This window comes from Lepus europaeus, chromosome 22 (assembly GCF_033115175.1).
Source record: "Lepus europaeus isolate LE1 chromosome 22, mLepTim1.pri, whole genome shotgun sequence".
NCBI lineage: Eukaryota > Metazoa > Chordata > Mammalia > Lagomorpha > Leporidae > Lepus > Lepus europaeus.
The window spans coordinates 43,274,095-43,287,555 of record NC_084848.1 but is presented as its reverse complement, the minus strand read 5'-3'; the positions used below and the strand labels follow the sequence as shown (position 1 = coordinate 43,287,555).

The 13,461-nt window shown below is 39.2% G+C and overlaps 1 protein-coding gene and 1 pseudogene across 1 annotated transcript in view; one reads left to right on the top strand and one right to left on the bottom strand.

Moving 5' to 3' along the window:
• The window catches only part of LOC133751344 (zinc finger protein 260-like), a 44,066-nt gene that overhangs the window by 24,091 nt on the left and 6,514 nt on the right, over window positions 1–13,461 (bottom strand). The gene's annotated exons all lie outside the window — the stretch shown is intronic.
• LOC133751175 (vacuolar protein sorting-associated protein VTA1 homolog) lies at window positions 2,996–5,200 on the top strand (annotated as a pseudogene).

Here is a 13,461-nt window from a genome sequence, read left to right as displayed (position 1 = left end):
CCACCACCCCATGATTCCCAGAGATATTAAGCAGGAACCTGGTTTGGAAGTGGAACACTGAAAACTTATATTAGCACTGTAATATAGAATGTGGGCATCACATACAATGATCAACAAATCAGAAAACCTAGAAGAAATCAAGAAACATACTAGATAACAAAATTGAGTCATGAAGACATATAGAAAACCTAAACAAACCAAAAACCAAGGCAGAGATTGAATCAGTAACAAAAACCCTCCAAAGAAAAGCCAGAAAAGCATCACTGCTAAATTCTACCAGACTTTTAAAACAGAACCAATTCCAATTCTTCTTAAGCTATTCAAAACAATTGAAAGAGAAGAGTATTCCCAAACTCCTTCTATTTGGCCAGTGTCACCTTATTTTCTAAACCAGAAAATGATACAATAGAGAAAAGAATTAAAGAACAATATCTCCGATAAGCACAGATGCAAATGTTCTCAACAAATTACTAGCTAATAAAATTCAACAACAGATCATAAAGATAATTTACCTGGACCAAGTGGAATGTACCCCTGGTATGCAGGGATGGTTCAGCATATGCAAATCAATAAATGTGATATGTGACACTAGCAAACTAAAGAATAAAAACCACATGATGATCTCAATAGATGAAGAGAAAGTATTTGATAAAAAACAAGCTTTCATTACACAAACCTTAAGCAAGTTGGGAATAGAAGGAACACTCCTTAACACAATCAAGGCAGTATATGACAAATCTTCAACCAACATCATATTGAATGGGAACTCATGGAAGCATTTCCACTAAGATCTGAAACCAAAGTTTCTCTCCATCACTACTGCTGTTCAATACACTACTAACAGTTTTAGCCACGGCAAGAATGCAAGAAAAAGGAAAACAAATTAAAAAGGAGAAAGTCCAGTAATCTGTTTGCAGATGACATGATCCTAAATATTGGGAAACCAAAAGACTCCACCAAGAGATTATTGAAACTCATAAGAAAGCTTGATAAAGTTGTAAGATATAAAATCAACACACAAAAATCAATAGCCATTATACACACAAAAATGCCATGGCTGGAAAATAACTTATCAGATCAGTGCCGTTCATGATAACCATAAAATTCTTTATGGTTGGAATAAATTTAGTCAAGGGTGTGAAAGATCTTTACAAGAAAAATTACAAAACATTAAAGAAATAGAAGAAAACACACAAAAAATAAAAATCTTCCATGTTCATAAATTGGAAGAACTAATATCATCAAAATTTCCATACTACCAAAAGAAATTATGTTTAATTTTACTTTTATAATCATTTATTTGAGAGGCAGTTATAGACAGAGAGAGGGAGAGACAGAAAGCGATGCCTTCTAACTATTGGTTAATTCTCCAAATGGCTGTAATGGCTGATGCTGGGCTGATCTGAACCCAGGAGCTAGGAGCTTCCTCCTCATCTCCCATATGGATACAGGGGACCAAGCACTTGGGACATCTTCTACTGCCTTCCCAGGCCATGAGCAGAGAGCTGGATCAGAGGAGCAGCTGGGTCCCAAACTGGCATCCATGTGATGCCAATGCCACAGAGGCTCAACCTACTATTCCACAATGCCAGCCCCCCAAAAGCAATTTACAGATTCAATGTGATCTCAATCAAAATACCAACAACTTTCTTCTCAGAGTTTGGAAAAAGATGATGTTAAAATTGGTATGAAATGCAAGGCAATATTAACAAAAGCAAAGCTGGAGGCATCACAATTCCAGAATTCAAGATCTTCTATAGGGCAGTTATAATCAAAAGAGCTTGTTATTGGCATGCCAAAAGACATGTAGACCTATGAAACAGGAATAGAACCTCTGAAAATTAATCCACACATCTAAAACCAATTAGTTTTATAAAGCAATTCTGGAGAAAGGACAATCTCTTCAAAAATGGTGCTGGAAAAATTTGTTCTTCACAGTGTAGTAGGAAACAAGATCCCCACATTGCAACTTGTACAAAAATTAGCTGTAATTAGATCAACCATCTAAATCTATGTGATACCATCAGATTACTAGGGGAAAATATCAGGGAAACTCTGCAAGACATTATCATAGGCAAAGACTTTTGGAAAAAGACCCCCTGAAGCACAGGCAATAAAAGGAAAAATAGTCAAAGGAGATTATATCAAGCTAAGAAGCTTCTGAACTGCAACAAAGGAAGCAACTGACAGAAGAATGGAAGCAAACATTTGCAAACTATTAGTAAATATATCCAAAATCTCTAATGAGCTCAACAAATTCAACAACAAAACAAACAATCCAGTTCAAGAAATGGGCAACAGCCATTTTTCCTGTTATATTAACAGGCAGTTTTAACAAGCATTTTTCCAAGGAAGAAATTCAAATGGCCAACAGACACATGAAAAAAAATCTTCCGGATCACTAGCCATCAGGGAAATGCTAACAGAAACCACAATGAGATTTCTCCTCACCCCAGTTAGTATGGCTATCATACAGAAACCAAAAATCATTTTGGGGCAGGCACTGTGGCTTAGTGGGTTAAGCCACTGCCTACAGTACTAGCATCCCATATGAGTGCTGGTTTGAGTCCTGGCTGCTCCACTTTGATCCAGCTTTCTGTTATTGAGCCTGAGAAAGCAGTGGATGATGGCTCACATGCTTGGATCCCTGTACCCATGTGGCAGACCTGGATGAAGTTCCTGGCTCCTGGCTTCAATCTAGTCCTGCCTTGGCCATTGTGGTCATTTGGGGAGTGAACCAGCAGATATCTCTCTCTCTCTCTCTCTCTCTCTCTCTCTCTCTCTGTAAATCTGCAATTCAAATACATAAATAATTTTTTTTTTAAATCACAGAGTATTTTATTGAACGATTTTAAATGTTGTATGAGTAGACCTCTATAACCACTGAATTATTTTTACAAAAGTCAGTCTGGTTTTAACTGTTTTTCTGTGAATGTAAGAATATGTACTTGAAAAAAGTATAAGCTTGAAAAAGTGGTGATATGCTAGAGTGGAGATGGCCGAGCTTGCTCCACTGCCCCCACTCTCCCCACAGTTTAAGAACATACAGCGCTGCGGCTCACTAGGCTAATCCTCTGCCTGCAGCGCTGGCACCCTGGGTTCTAGTACAGGTTGAGGCACTGGTTCTGTCCTAGTTGCTCCTCTTCCAGTCCAGCTTTCTGCTGTGGCCCGGGAAGGCAGTGGAGGATGGCCCAAGTGCTTTGGCCCTGCACCGCATGGGAGAGCAGGAGGAAGCACCTAGCTCCTGGCTTTGGATTGGCACAGCACCAGCTGTAGCAGCCATTTAGGGGATGAACCAACAGAAGGAAGAGCTTTCTCTCTGTCTCTCTCTCACTGTCTATAACTCTACCTGCCAAAATTTAAAAAAGTAAAAAAATTAAAAAAAAAAAAAAACAAAACATACAGCATCACCTGATGGCTCAGGAGCATGACAAGTAGGGCCCTGTGGTGGCCTATTACTGAATACTTGCTCAAGAATTGATCTGAGGTGTGGGTGTTGGCAGCCATTGCTGTTCATTATGTATTTCACCAAGGGTGTCATTTATATGCCATGAAAACTAGAATGAATATTGATAATAAAACTCCTGAGTGTCATAAATTTTTATCAAAATTAATGGGTCAGTTAGGAGCTCTTAAGAAACAGTTGGGGGCTGGCACTGTTGTGCAGCAAGTTAAAGCCCTGGCCTACAGTGCTGGCATCCCATATGTGCTCCAGTTCAAGTCCCAGCTGCTCCACTTCTGACTCAGCTCTCTGCTCTGGCCTGGGAAAGAAGTAGAAAAATGGCTCAAGTCCTTGGGCCCCTGCACACATCTCTCTGCCTTTCTGTAACTGCCTTTCAAATAAATAAATAAATCTTAACAATAACAACTGTTAGACCAGACTTGGATGGGACACAATTATCCCAATGAGAGACTTCAGTGATGCAAAAGCAAAGAGGTTTATTGTTCTAGCTCAAGCTAGGGTCCACTCCTCCAATCATCACAGTGTTCTTCTGATGAGAATCCATCCCATTTCCTTTGTGGGGTTTATATAGGGTTTTCAGAGACATTCTATACATTATAGCACCATTCAGCAAATCATCTCATTCTGTGAGAATTTAAAGAACATCTCTTAAAATTGATTAGTAAATCCAGTGTTGGGAATAGACTAGTAAAGGTGGTTGGATGGCTTTGGGGTTGATGCTTTTTAAAATGATTGGCTAAAGTATAGGGTCTGGGCCGCTAGGGTGTACGTGCCAAACTGCAGGGATTTGGGATGTTATCAATCACCTTAACTACCTGAAAAGACACCTGGATAGCAGGTATTTCCCTGCTATCTGCTGATTGGCTGTTGCTAGGGGAGTTTATCACAAGGGGAGTTTATTTTTCTTCTTTCAGGAGATTTTGCCTTAGGGTTCAGGGTCTGGTCAGTCCTGAGTTACAAGATGGAGGCCTAGTCTAAAATAGCTGTGCCTTGATCCAGGCTCAGGTTCTTCACAACAACAAAAAGAAACAGTTGGGTGATAATGAAGCTATTACCCAAGGAGCAGTTGGTTCTGCTCATTTGGGGAATTATTCTTGGAAAATATTTATATATGCAGACAGTGAACATTGTGCTGGGCTATTTCACAAAAAACATGATTAAGTTTTTCTATACTGCAAGTCTTTTAATAGATGTCATAACCGTGTTTAACATAACACTGATGAAAATGTGAAACACAGAAAGTATGCAAGGTGGAAGGCAACATATATCTATAATTGCTTAAAGAATAAGGAGACTCCTCAAGCAGGCTCTATTGCAACAGAGGAAGATATTGATGGTGAAGAAAATGAAGATGCTGTAGTAGCATCTCTGCCCACTCAACATACCTCAGCCATCATCATCTTCAGCAGTTGACCCAGGCAGCATGCCATCAGACAGCTATAGTTGAATACAGATTCCTCTGGGTGCACATGCCCTAGCCTACACACCAGCAAAAGTGCCTCATACCATGGGTGTAACAAGGAATACTATGCAACCTACTCTATAGAGTAGTCCAGCCATTGATCCTGCACTTTCAGTACAATTCCCCAAGGTGATACCCACCTCACCCCTGAGGACTTTGTGAGAGCTCAGAAATACTGCAAATATGCTGCCGGTGCTTTGCAATATGAAGCTGTAAGCACTGCCATTCAGAATCTACAGAAAGACCTCAAGTTACTGATGATCAACAGAGAATGAAGCCTTTGTACAACAGATCTGTGTATCTTTGGCATAAAGAATTAACTCCATTACTCTGTCTTCAGCCTATCAAGAGTACAGTTTCAAGAAAGACTTCAGTTGAATTCAATATGACAATAAAATCTGTGTGTATCAGATTCCTTTTGAAGCATTCATCAGTAGCCTCAACCAGTTTTTATTGTCCATTTAATGGCTCCAATAATTTATGGGAACATAGGGCTGATGTTGGCAAGATCCTAAAAACACCCTTTGAACCCTGCTTCAGCAAATGAAAACACAGAAAATATATATTGAAATAAGCTTTATTAATTTACATACATGAAGAGAAATTTTTTAAAAGCCATAATATTTGGACAAAGAGATCATATTACTTTGCTGTAAAATTCTAAATCTAATAAAAGATTCCAGAATTGTCTAGATGAGAGATTACCTTATTGTTTTCCTTAAGACTTATAAAACAAATACAAATGTCCTAAAGTGTTAGATTAACATGAAAAACTTATGTTCAAAACACAATTTTTATTCATTAGAGTTTAAAGTTGACAGAAGGAAAAGTCATTCAGTAAAGAGGTAGAAATGCTTTCAGAGTTAATATTAATAATGTTGGTTTCCCAAATGCTTTTTTCTGAATTTGCTGTGTTAAAAAAATAAATACAAAGATTCTTTTTAAAGAAAACTTTAAAAAAAGTATAGGCTTGTATTGAACAAGATGTATCTAAACTTCATAAAATGCTGTTATTTTAATATAAAACATACATAAGCATATGTTTTAAATATAAATAATTGATTATAAAAGCTTGTGTTTCTACTCAATACACCTATGAAATGAAATTACAATTTATCCACAAAATAATTTAGAATTTCCTAACAGTATCTAACTTAAATAATGAAGTAAAACATACTAATAAAACATCTTTTGTTTGTGTGAATTTAATTACAGCACCTTATATTAGCATTTTGCATCCTAAATGTTTTTAAAAGTTTTGAAAAGGAGATAAACTCCATGAGGCTGGTAGATTTTCTGTTCTAAATTCTTCATGTACTTGGGGCTGGTGCCGTGGTGCAGAGGTTAATCCTCTGCCTGTGGTGCCAGCATCCCGTATGGGTGCCGGTTCTAATCCTGGCTGCCCCTCTTCCAGTCCAGTTCTCTGCTATGGCCTGGAACAGCAGTGGAAGATGGCCCAAGTGCTTGGGCCCCTGCACCTTCATGGGAGACCAGGAAGAAGCAGCTGGCTCCTGGCTTTAGATCCGTGCAGCTCTGGCCATTGCAGCCATCTGGAGAGTGAACCAACGGAAGGAAGACCTTTCTGTCTCTCCCTCTCTCTGTCTGTAATTCTACCTCTCAAATAAATAAATAAAATCTTAAAAAATATATTCTTTTTTTTTGACAGGAAGAGTGGACAGTGAGAGAGAGACAGAGAGAAAGGTCTTCCTTTTCTGTTGGTTCACCCCTCCAATGGCCACTGTGGCTGGCATGCTGCGGCCGGCGCACCATGCTACCAGGTGCCCCCTCCCAGTCTCCCATGCGGGTGCAGGGCCCAAGAACCTGGGCCATCCTCCACTGCACTCCCGGGCCACAGCAGAGAGGTGGACTGAAAGAGGAGCAACTGGGACAGAACTCAGTGCCCTGACTGGGACTAGAAACCTGTGTGCTGGTGCTGCAGGCAGAGGATTAGCCTATTGAGCATGGCACCATCCCAAAAAATATATTCTTTATATACTCATATTAATTACAACCTCTTATTTTAGAAAAATGAGGGTTAATGGTTTATGACTTCTGCTAGCCTGTGATTGTTACAAAGTAAAACTTCTAGTCAAGGTATGAATTTGTAAATTCCTTACCTGCAATCAACTTATGGTAATAAAAATTGTATACTAAGTTAATAGTCTTTAAATAAATACAAATTAGGAGAATATTTAGCAACTTAAAAACACCTGGCTATCAAAATTATTCAGATACAGACAAGGTAAGATTCCTTGTGGGGTAACCATATGCTGAGTTTCTGGTTTCTTATTTACATGTCTCACTGTCACAGGCTGAACAGCAACAGAACACAGTATGAGAATGATGAGCACTCCTCTAATTCTAGAGACATATGTGTGCTCTCAGGACTTCATTGGCCTAACTGTAGATGTTAACAATGCAAGTCCTTTTAAGAAACTAGTCATAGAAAATAATCAAAGAACAAAAGAGAACTCCAAAAGAAATCAGACATCATCTCATAAATATAAGAAGAGTAAAAGACTCAGGAATAAATGTTTCTGTTCTCAAGAGAATTGTGGGGCTGGCGCCATGGTGCAGTAGGTTAATCCTTCACCTCCAGCATTGGCATCCCATATGGGCACCGGTTCTAGTTCCAGCTGCTCCTCTTTCAATCCAGCTCTCTGCTATGGCCTGGGAAAGCAGTAGAAGATGGCCCAAGTGCTTGAACCTCTGCACCCATGGGAGACTAGGAAGAAGCACCTGGCTCCTGGCTTTGGATAGAGCAGCTCTGACTATTCAGCCATTTGGGGAGTGAACCAATGGATGGAAGACCTTTCTCTGTCTCTACCTCTCACTGTCAGAAACTTTGCCTCTCAAATAAATAAATAAAATCTTTCAAAAAATCTGTTAAAGTGAATTGCAACCACTATTGTATGTTTTCTTTTGCAACTTCAAGTGGACATAGCTCATAAAATAAAATGAATCATGGTTTCATAAACACTGAAGCTTATCATAGAGAATTGGGACCAATGAATAGCTTCTTTCATAGTCTCTCTTTATAAATAATTCATAAACCAATTATTTTCCTCCTACTCTGCAAAGCCAATTAATTGATTTCAAATTTAGAATTTTCCAATCACCCAGAAATGCACAATGTTAATGCTTTTGGAGCTTTATAAGAGCACAAAATAGCAATTTTTAATTCTTGCACTTTTTAACACTGGAGAGTTCTAAGACATTAAATGGTATTTTTCTTTCTAACCCATGTAAGACTAACAATGTGCAGAAAAAATTGAGGATTTTCATTATGCAGAAAAATAATTGTGCTTTGCCTAGAATCACACTTCAACTTTGGTTATTTTTCCTCTCCACTAAAGCCAGGAATAAGAGAGTCCTGTGAAACTAATAAAATGCCCCTGCTGTTCTTAAATGATTACTTTTTGGACAGGAACTTCCAAGAAACAACACCATAGTCGTAGTGAACTTTTTCTGTGGTTGGAATCTTCTCTTTGCTTTCAGGAGACCAAGAGAAGCCACCTGGAGATCTCAGGGGAAGGCCACATGGGAATGGAGAGGCATGCATCTCCTCTGGAAGCAGTTGTTTCTGTGAAATTTTTTGCTCATGGCAAATTTGACAGGTCTCTATCCATTGATAAAGAAAAGACTCATAAAAATTAGTAATGCAGAAAAAAAAATCATTGAAATTTCATTTTTTTCTGCCACAGGCAAGTGGAACAACATCTCTCACAGTAAAACAGACAGACTGTAAAGAGTCTATCCAATATCTCTGGCTCTCCTCACATTCTAAGGACAGACCTCAGAGAACTTCCAGCTGCCTCTTCCAGAAAGTTAAATCAATAAATAAATTGTTAATAAAAAGAAAAAGGAGATAACTTTTTTCTGTATTTCTGGATAGGATTCCTGTCATTGAATCAATATCTCAATTTTTATTCATTTTTCCTTCTTTGTAATTGGGGTAGGAATAAGCAAAAACATGCATGAAAGAAGGGGGAAAAAGCTTAAAGTACTAGATTGTAAAGTAGGAACAAATGGACAGGAAGGCTGGAGGTGAAGGGGTAAAGACTAGGTTAGGGAAAAAAGCCAGCTTATTAAATCCTTAAAAAGAGAAAGGAAGAAAGGAGGAGGAAGTAGAGAAGTATGGTTATGTTCTTCTGGAATTACATTCTTATGCAATCTTTTCTCTTTGTATTAATAAAAATAAAAATGTTTAACAATTGAAAATGTATTCCTTTATTGAATCACTACTGCCTTATTCCAACACTCTATAAAAACAGAATCCAAAGGCAGGCATAGGTTGCAGGGTAGGACACAGTGCAAGTGGCAGTGACAGCCCTATTTCTTTAACATAAAATTCTGCACCCCAACTTCTAATCCAGCAAAATTCTACACATCACCCAAAATCAATTTCAGAAAATAAACCACTTAGGACAAAAGCTCAGAGAAAATCAATGAATTCATTATTCTTTGCCTGTGAACTACTCATAAAAATTAGCATGCTGCTAAAGAAAGTGAGACAATGGCCAAGCTATGAATAAAGAACACAGGGATGCAAAGTCAGCAGGCAGTTTGGTGTTTTATGAGCACCCAAAGTGAACTGCAGATGATGGAAGGGGATGCATTACAGAATGGGAGCTGAGTAGGCAGCCCAGCCAGCAGTGATCAACAAACCTTTAACCTGAGATTGATGAGTATTTGTGAAGTATACAAATGAGTTCTATCTATAACAACAGTAATTACTTTTTCCTTAGGACACAAGGAAAAACACATTTTTTTTCCAATTTTTATCTGTTTTTCATTTTATTTGAAAGACAGGGGGAGATGGAGTGAAGGAGAGATTTCTTCCATTTTCTGGTACACACCCAAATGCTCACAACAGCAGGCAATGTTCAGCCTGAAGCAAGGATCCTGGAACTCCATGCAGGCCTGGGTGAGTTCAGTTAATTCTGAGGACACACAGTCTTCAGTGACACCTGTCTTTATAAAGACACATCTCAATACAAAATAAAACTCCCTACTCAGTTCTTTGGCAATCCAAGAGGAAACTTTCAAATATTTTGCAGATGAATGCAAAACAGAAATCTGGAGACTTCTGTGAGCCAACAAGTTCCCTGCCTACCTGAGAATCAGCCTGGTCACCAGGGAGATAAAGGGAAGAGGACCAAACAAACCACTTGAGACCTGTGCCCAGAGTCTTATCTCTTGAGTGAGCATAAAGGCAGCCCAGTCATTGGGCACTGGCAGTTTTGGACCACCTTAATCCTGAAGTGGGTATACAAACTAGTCAACTCCAATTTGGGCTGAGTTATCAGACTGGAAGTCTGGACAAAGATTGTCACCCATTAAGGAATCTGGACATAGGAATGGCCAAAAAAGAACCATCGGAGATGTGCACAATAGGAGTCAGAGTACTAAGTGGGTAATAAATGCACAGATCCTAGACCAAGGCAACAGGCAACGCCAACCTTCTCTTTTGTTACAAAATTTTCTTATTTTATCTTAAAGGTCTTGAGAAACAGATCTGCAGACATCTCATGTGTAAGACAAACATGGATCATTCATAATTGGCCTATAAATATTAGCATTTTTGTCCTGATCAATGAGCCTCAAGAACTAGCTCAGGGAGGGCCAATTAAAGGGAATCATTTCAGTCTCATTTCTAGGGGAGTACACATCCTCCATGAACTGCTTCTTACAAAACATTTCTCCAATTTTCCAGGAGAAATACATCAACTCTGAAGAGGCTACTTTTTCTTTTTTTATTTGATAGAGCCCAATACCTGTCTTGGGAATCACCTGTGATGTGAAGTAGATGGATAAGAAAGCCAATTGGAATCATCTACTAGAAGATGAGATACTTTACCCAAATCACTATATTTCACTCTACAGAAAAATGTAAACTGAATCACAAAGAACTTCAGTCGATCAATCCCCTGGTTTAAGCAAAGGGCATATTTGCATTACTCCAGATATGCAGGCCGCTCTTTATGTTGTACCTTCATGTGGACTATCTGCATAGGGATACAGAGTGAGGGGGAGGCTGCAGCAGTAAAAATGGTCAATGTTTCAATTATGAAACTGATTTTTAATTATCTCAAATTCAGTCATAAAAATTCTGCTCTAAGCAAGACACACATAAAGCCAAGCTCATCCTTTTCTCAACAAAAATTTAATGCTAACTGCATATTTAGGAGTGTACTATTGATTTAATTCCAGTACTTCTCTACATCTTATAAGATTTTAATTATTTGAGAGGTTGAATTATAGACAGTGAGAGGAAGAGACAGAGATAAAAGTCTTCTATCTGCTGGTTCACTCCCCAAATGGCTATAACAGATAGAGCTACACTGATCTGAAGCCAGGAGCCAGGAACTTCTTCTCTGTCCCCTACTTGGGTATAGGGGCCTAAGCACTTGAGCCATCTTCTACTGTTTTTTCAGGTCATAGTCATAGCTGACAGCTGGGTCAGAAGAGGAGCAGCTGGGACTAGAACCGATGCCCATATGGGATGCCAGTGCCACAGGCAGAGGATTAAACTACAGTACCAGCCCCTCTATATCTTATAAGCACATCTTATCTGTAAGAGGAAAACTGAAAAGTGAGTCAAGTATATCACAAATTATGTTAGAAATTATCTCTAATTTAAAAAAAAAAAAAAAAAAGGAAAACCCTATCATAGAAATCTGCACAAATGTCCTGTGTCCTATTACTTTATCCTTTAGAATACTTTTCAAGATTTCTTCCAGCCTTCACATCTTCCCTTGTTCCTCATACCCTTTCTACATCACTGCCTCTCTGTCCCTGCAGCTCTCTCTTTTGGAAGCAGTCTTGTGGACTGTCAATCATTATTTCAAAATGTTTTGTAGGGAGGGACTGAATGGCCTTCTAATATCCCTTAAATATATATTTCCATAAAAGAGACAATAGAGGATCTGGTACTGTGTCCCAGCAGGGAAAGCTGCTGCCTGCACTGCTGGCATCCCACATGGGCACTGGTTTGAGTCTCGGCTGCTCCATTTCTGATCCAGCTCTCTTCTAAGGTCTGGGGAAGCAGTAGAAGATGACCCAAGTCCATGGGCCCCTGCACCCATGTGAGATAACTGGAAGAGGCTTCCAGCTCTTGGCTTCAGTTCAGGGTAGCTCCAGCCATTGCAGCCATCTGGGGAGTAAACCAGAAGATGGAAGGCCTTTCTCTCTCTCTCTCTCTCTCTCTCTCTCTCTCTCTCTCTCTGCCTCTGCTTCTCTCTAACTCTGCCTTTCAAATAAAAATAGCAATAATAAAAACAGACAGTAGAGCATAGTGGGAAAGCTACTGCCTGTGATGCTGGTATTCCATATTGTGCATGAGTTCATGTCCCAGCTGCTCTAACTTCTGATCCAGCTCTTTCATGTGCCTAGAAAAGCTACAAAGTTTGGTGCCTATGCTCCTACTCCCACATGGGAAATATAGAAGGAGATACTGGCTCCTGACTGTAATCCAGATTCAACCCCAGTGCTGTGGCCATTAGGGGTGTGAAACAGTGGATAAATGATTTACATCTCTCTTTCTAACTCTGCCTTTCAAATAAAAATAATAATAATAATAAAACAGACAGTAGAGCATACTGGGAAAGCCATTGCCTGTGATGCTGGTATTCCATATTGTGCATGAGTTCATGTCCCAGCTGCTGCTCTACTTCTGATCCAGCTCCTTCATGTGCCTTAGGAAAGCTACAAAAGATGGTGCTTGTGCTCCTACTCCCACATGGGAAATGTAGAAGATACTGGCTCCTGACTTTAATCCAGTCCAACTGCAGCTATTGTGGCCAATAGGGGTGTGAACCAATGGATAAATGATTTATGTCTCTCTCTCTTTGTAACTCTGCCTTTCAAATAAATAAATATTTTTAATTTTTAAAAAAAATTTAACAAATGGCCCTGAATATTCTGACTCATCTTGACATGTAACAGGAGCCAAGAAAGTTGCTGCTGACTTTATGTAGTGCTTCCTCAATCCATTCTATAAGAAAAAAATATGTATTTCTTTTGCTATCCAAGCACTCAAATCTAAAAGAAATAATACTACCCAGTACAGCTCACTCTGCATCTGAGTTTCTGGTTAGAGATGGAGACAAAGGCAACTCCAGATACTTCAGCGGTACACAAACAGCCTCAATCACAGACATGCCTTGTGTGTGTGCAACAGAAGGAGAGCACGGAGCACTATGTAAGGGAGGAATACATTGAACAAAAAGGAAAGGATGTGAATGGACATAGCTAAGAATTTCCCCACTCTGCTGATCATGATCTCAAGGATGTCCAGGCCAGAATTCCATTTCACTTTGGAAAACCCACTCCATAAAGTTTTCTCCACCTAGGTGTATTCTTCTGTGAAGAATCTGTCTTCCTGTGAGAGAGGGCACCACCACAGACTGAGAACCAGTCAAAAAGCAGAGTGATGGCTTTAATTCTCAGAGGTGAATGGACAACCACAACTATGAATTCTGCCTTAAAAAATGAGCTTCCTTCTGCTCTAGGAAGCTATATAGGTTTGGGCTAA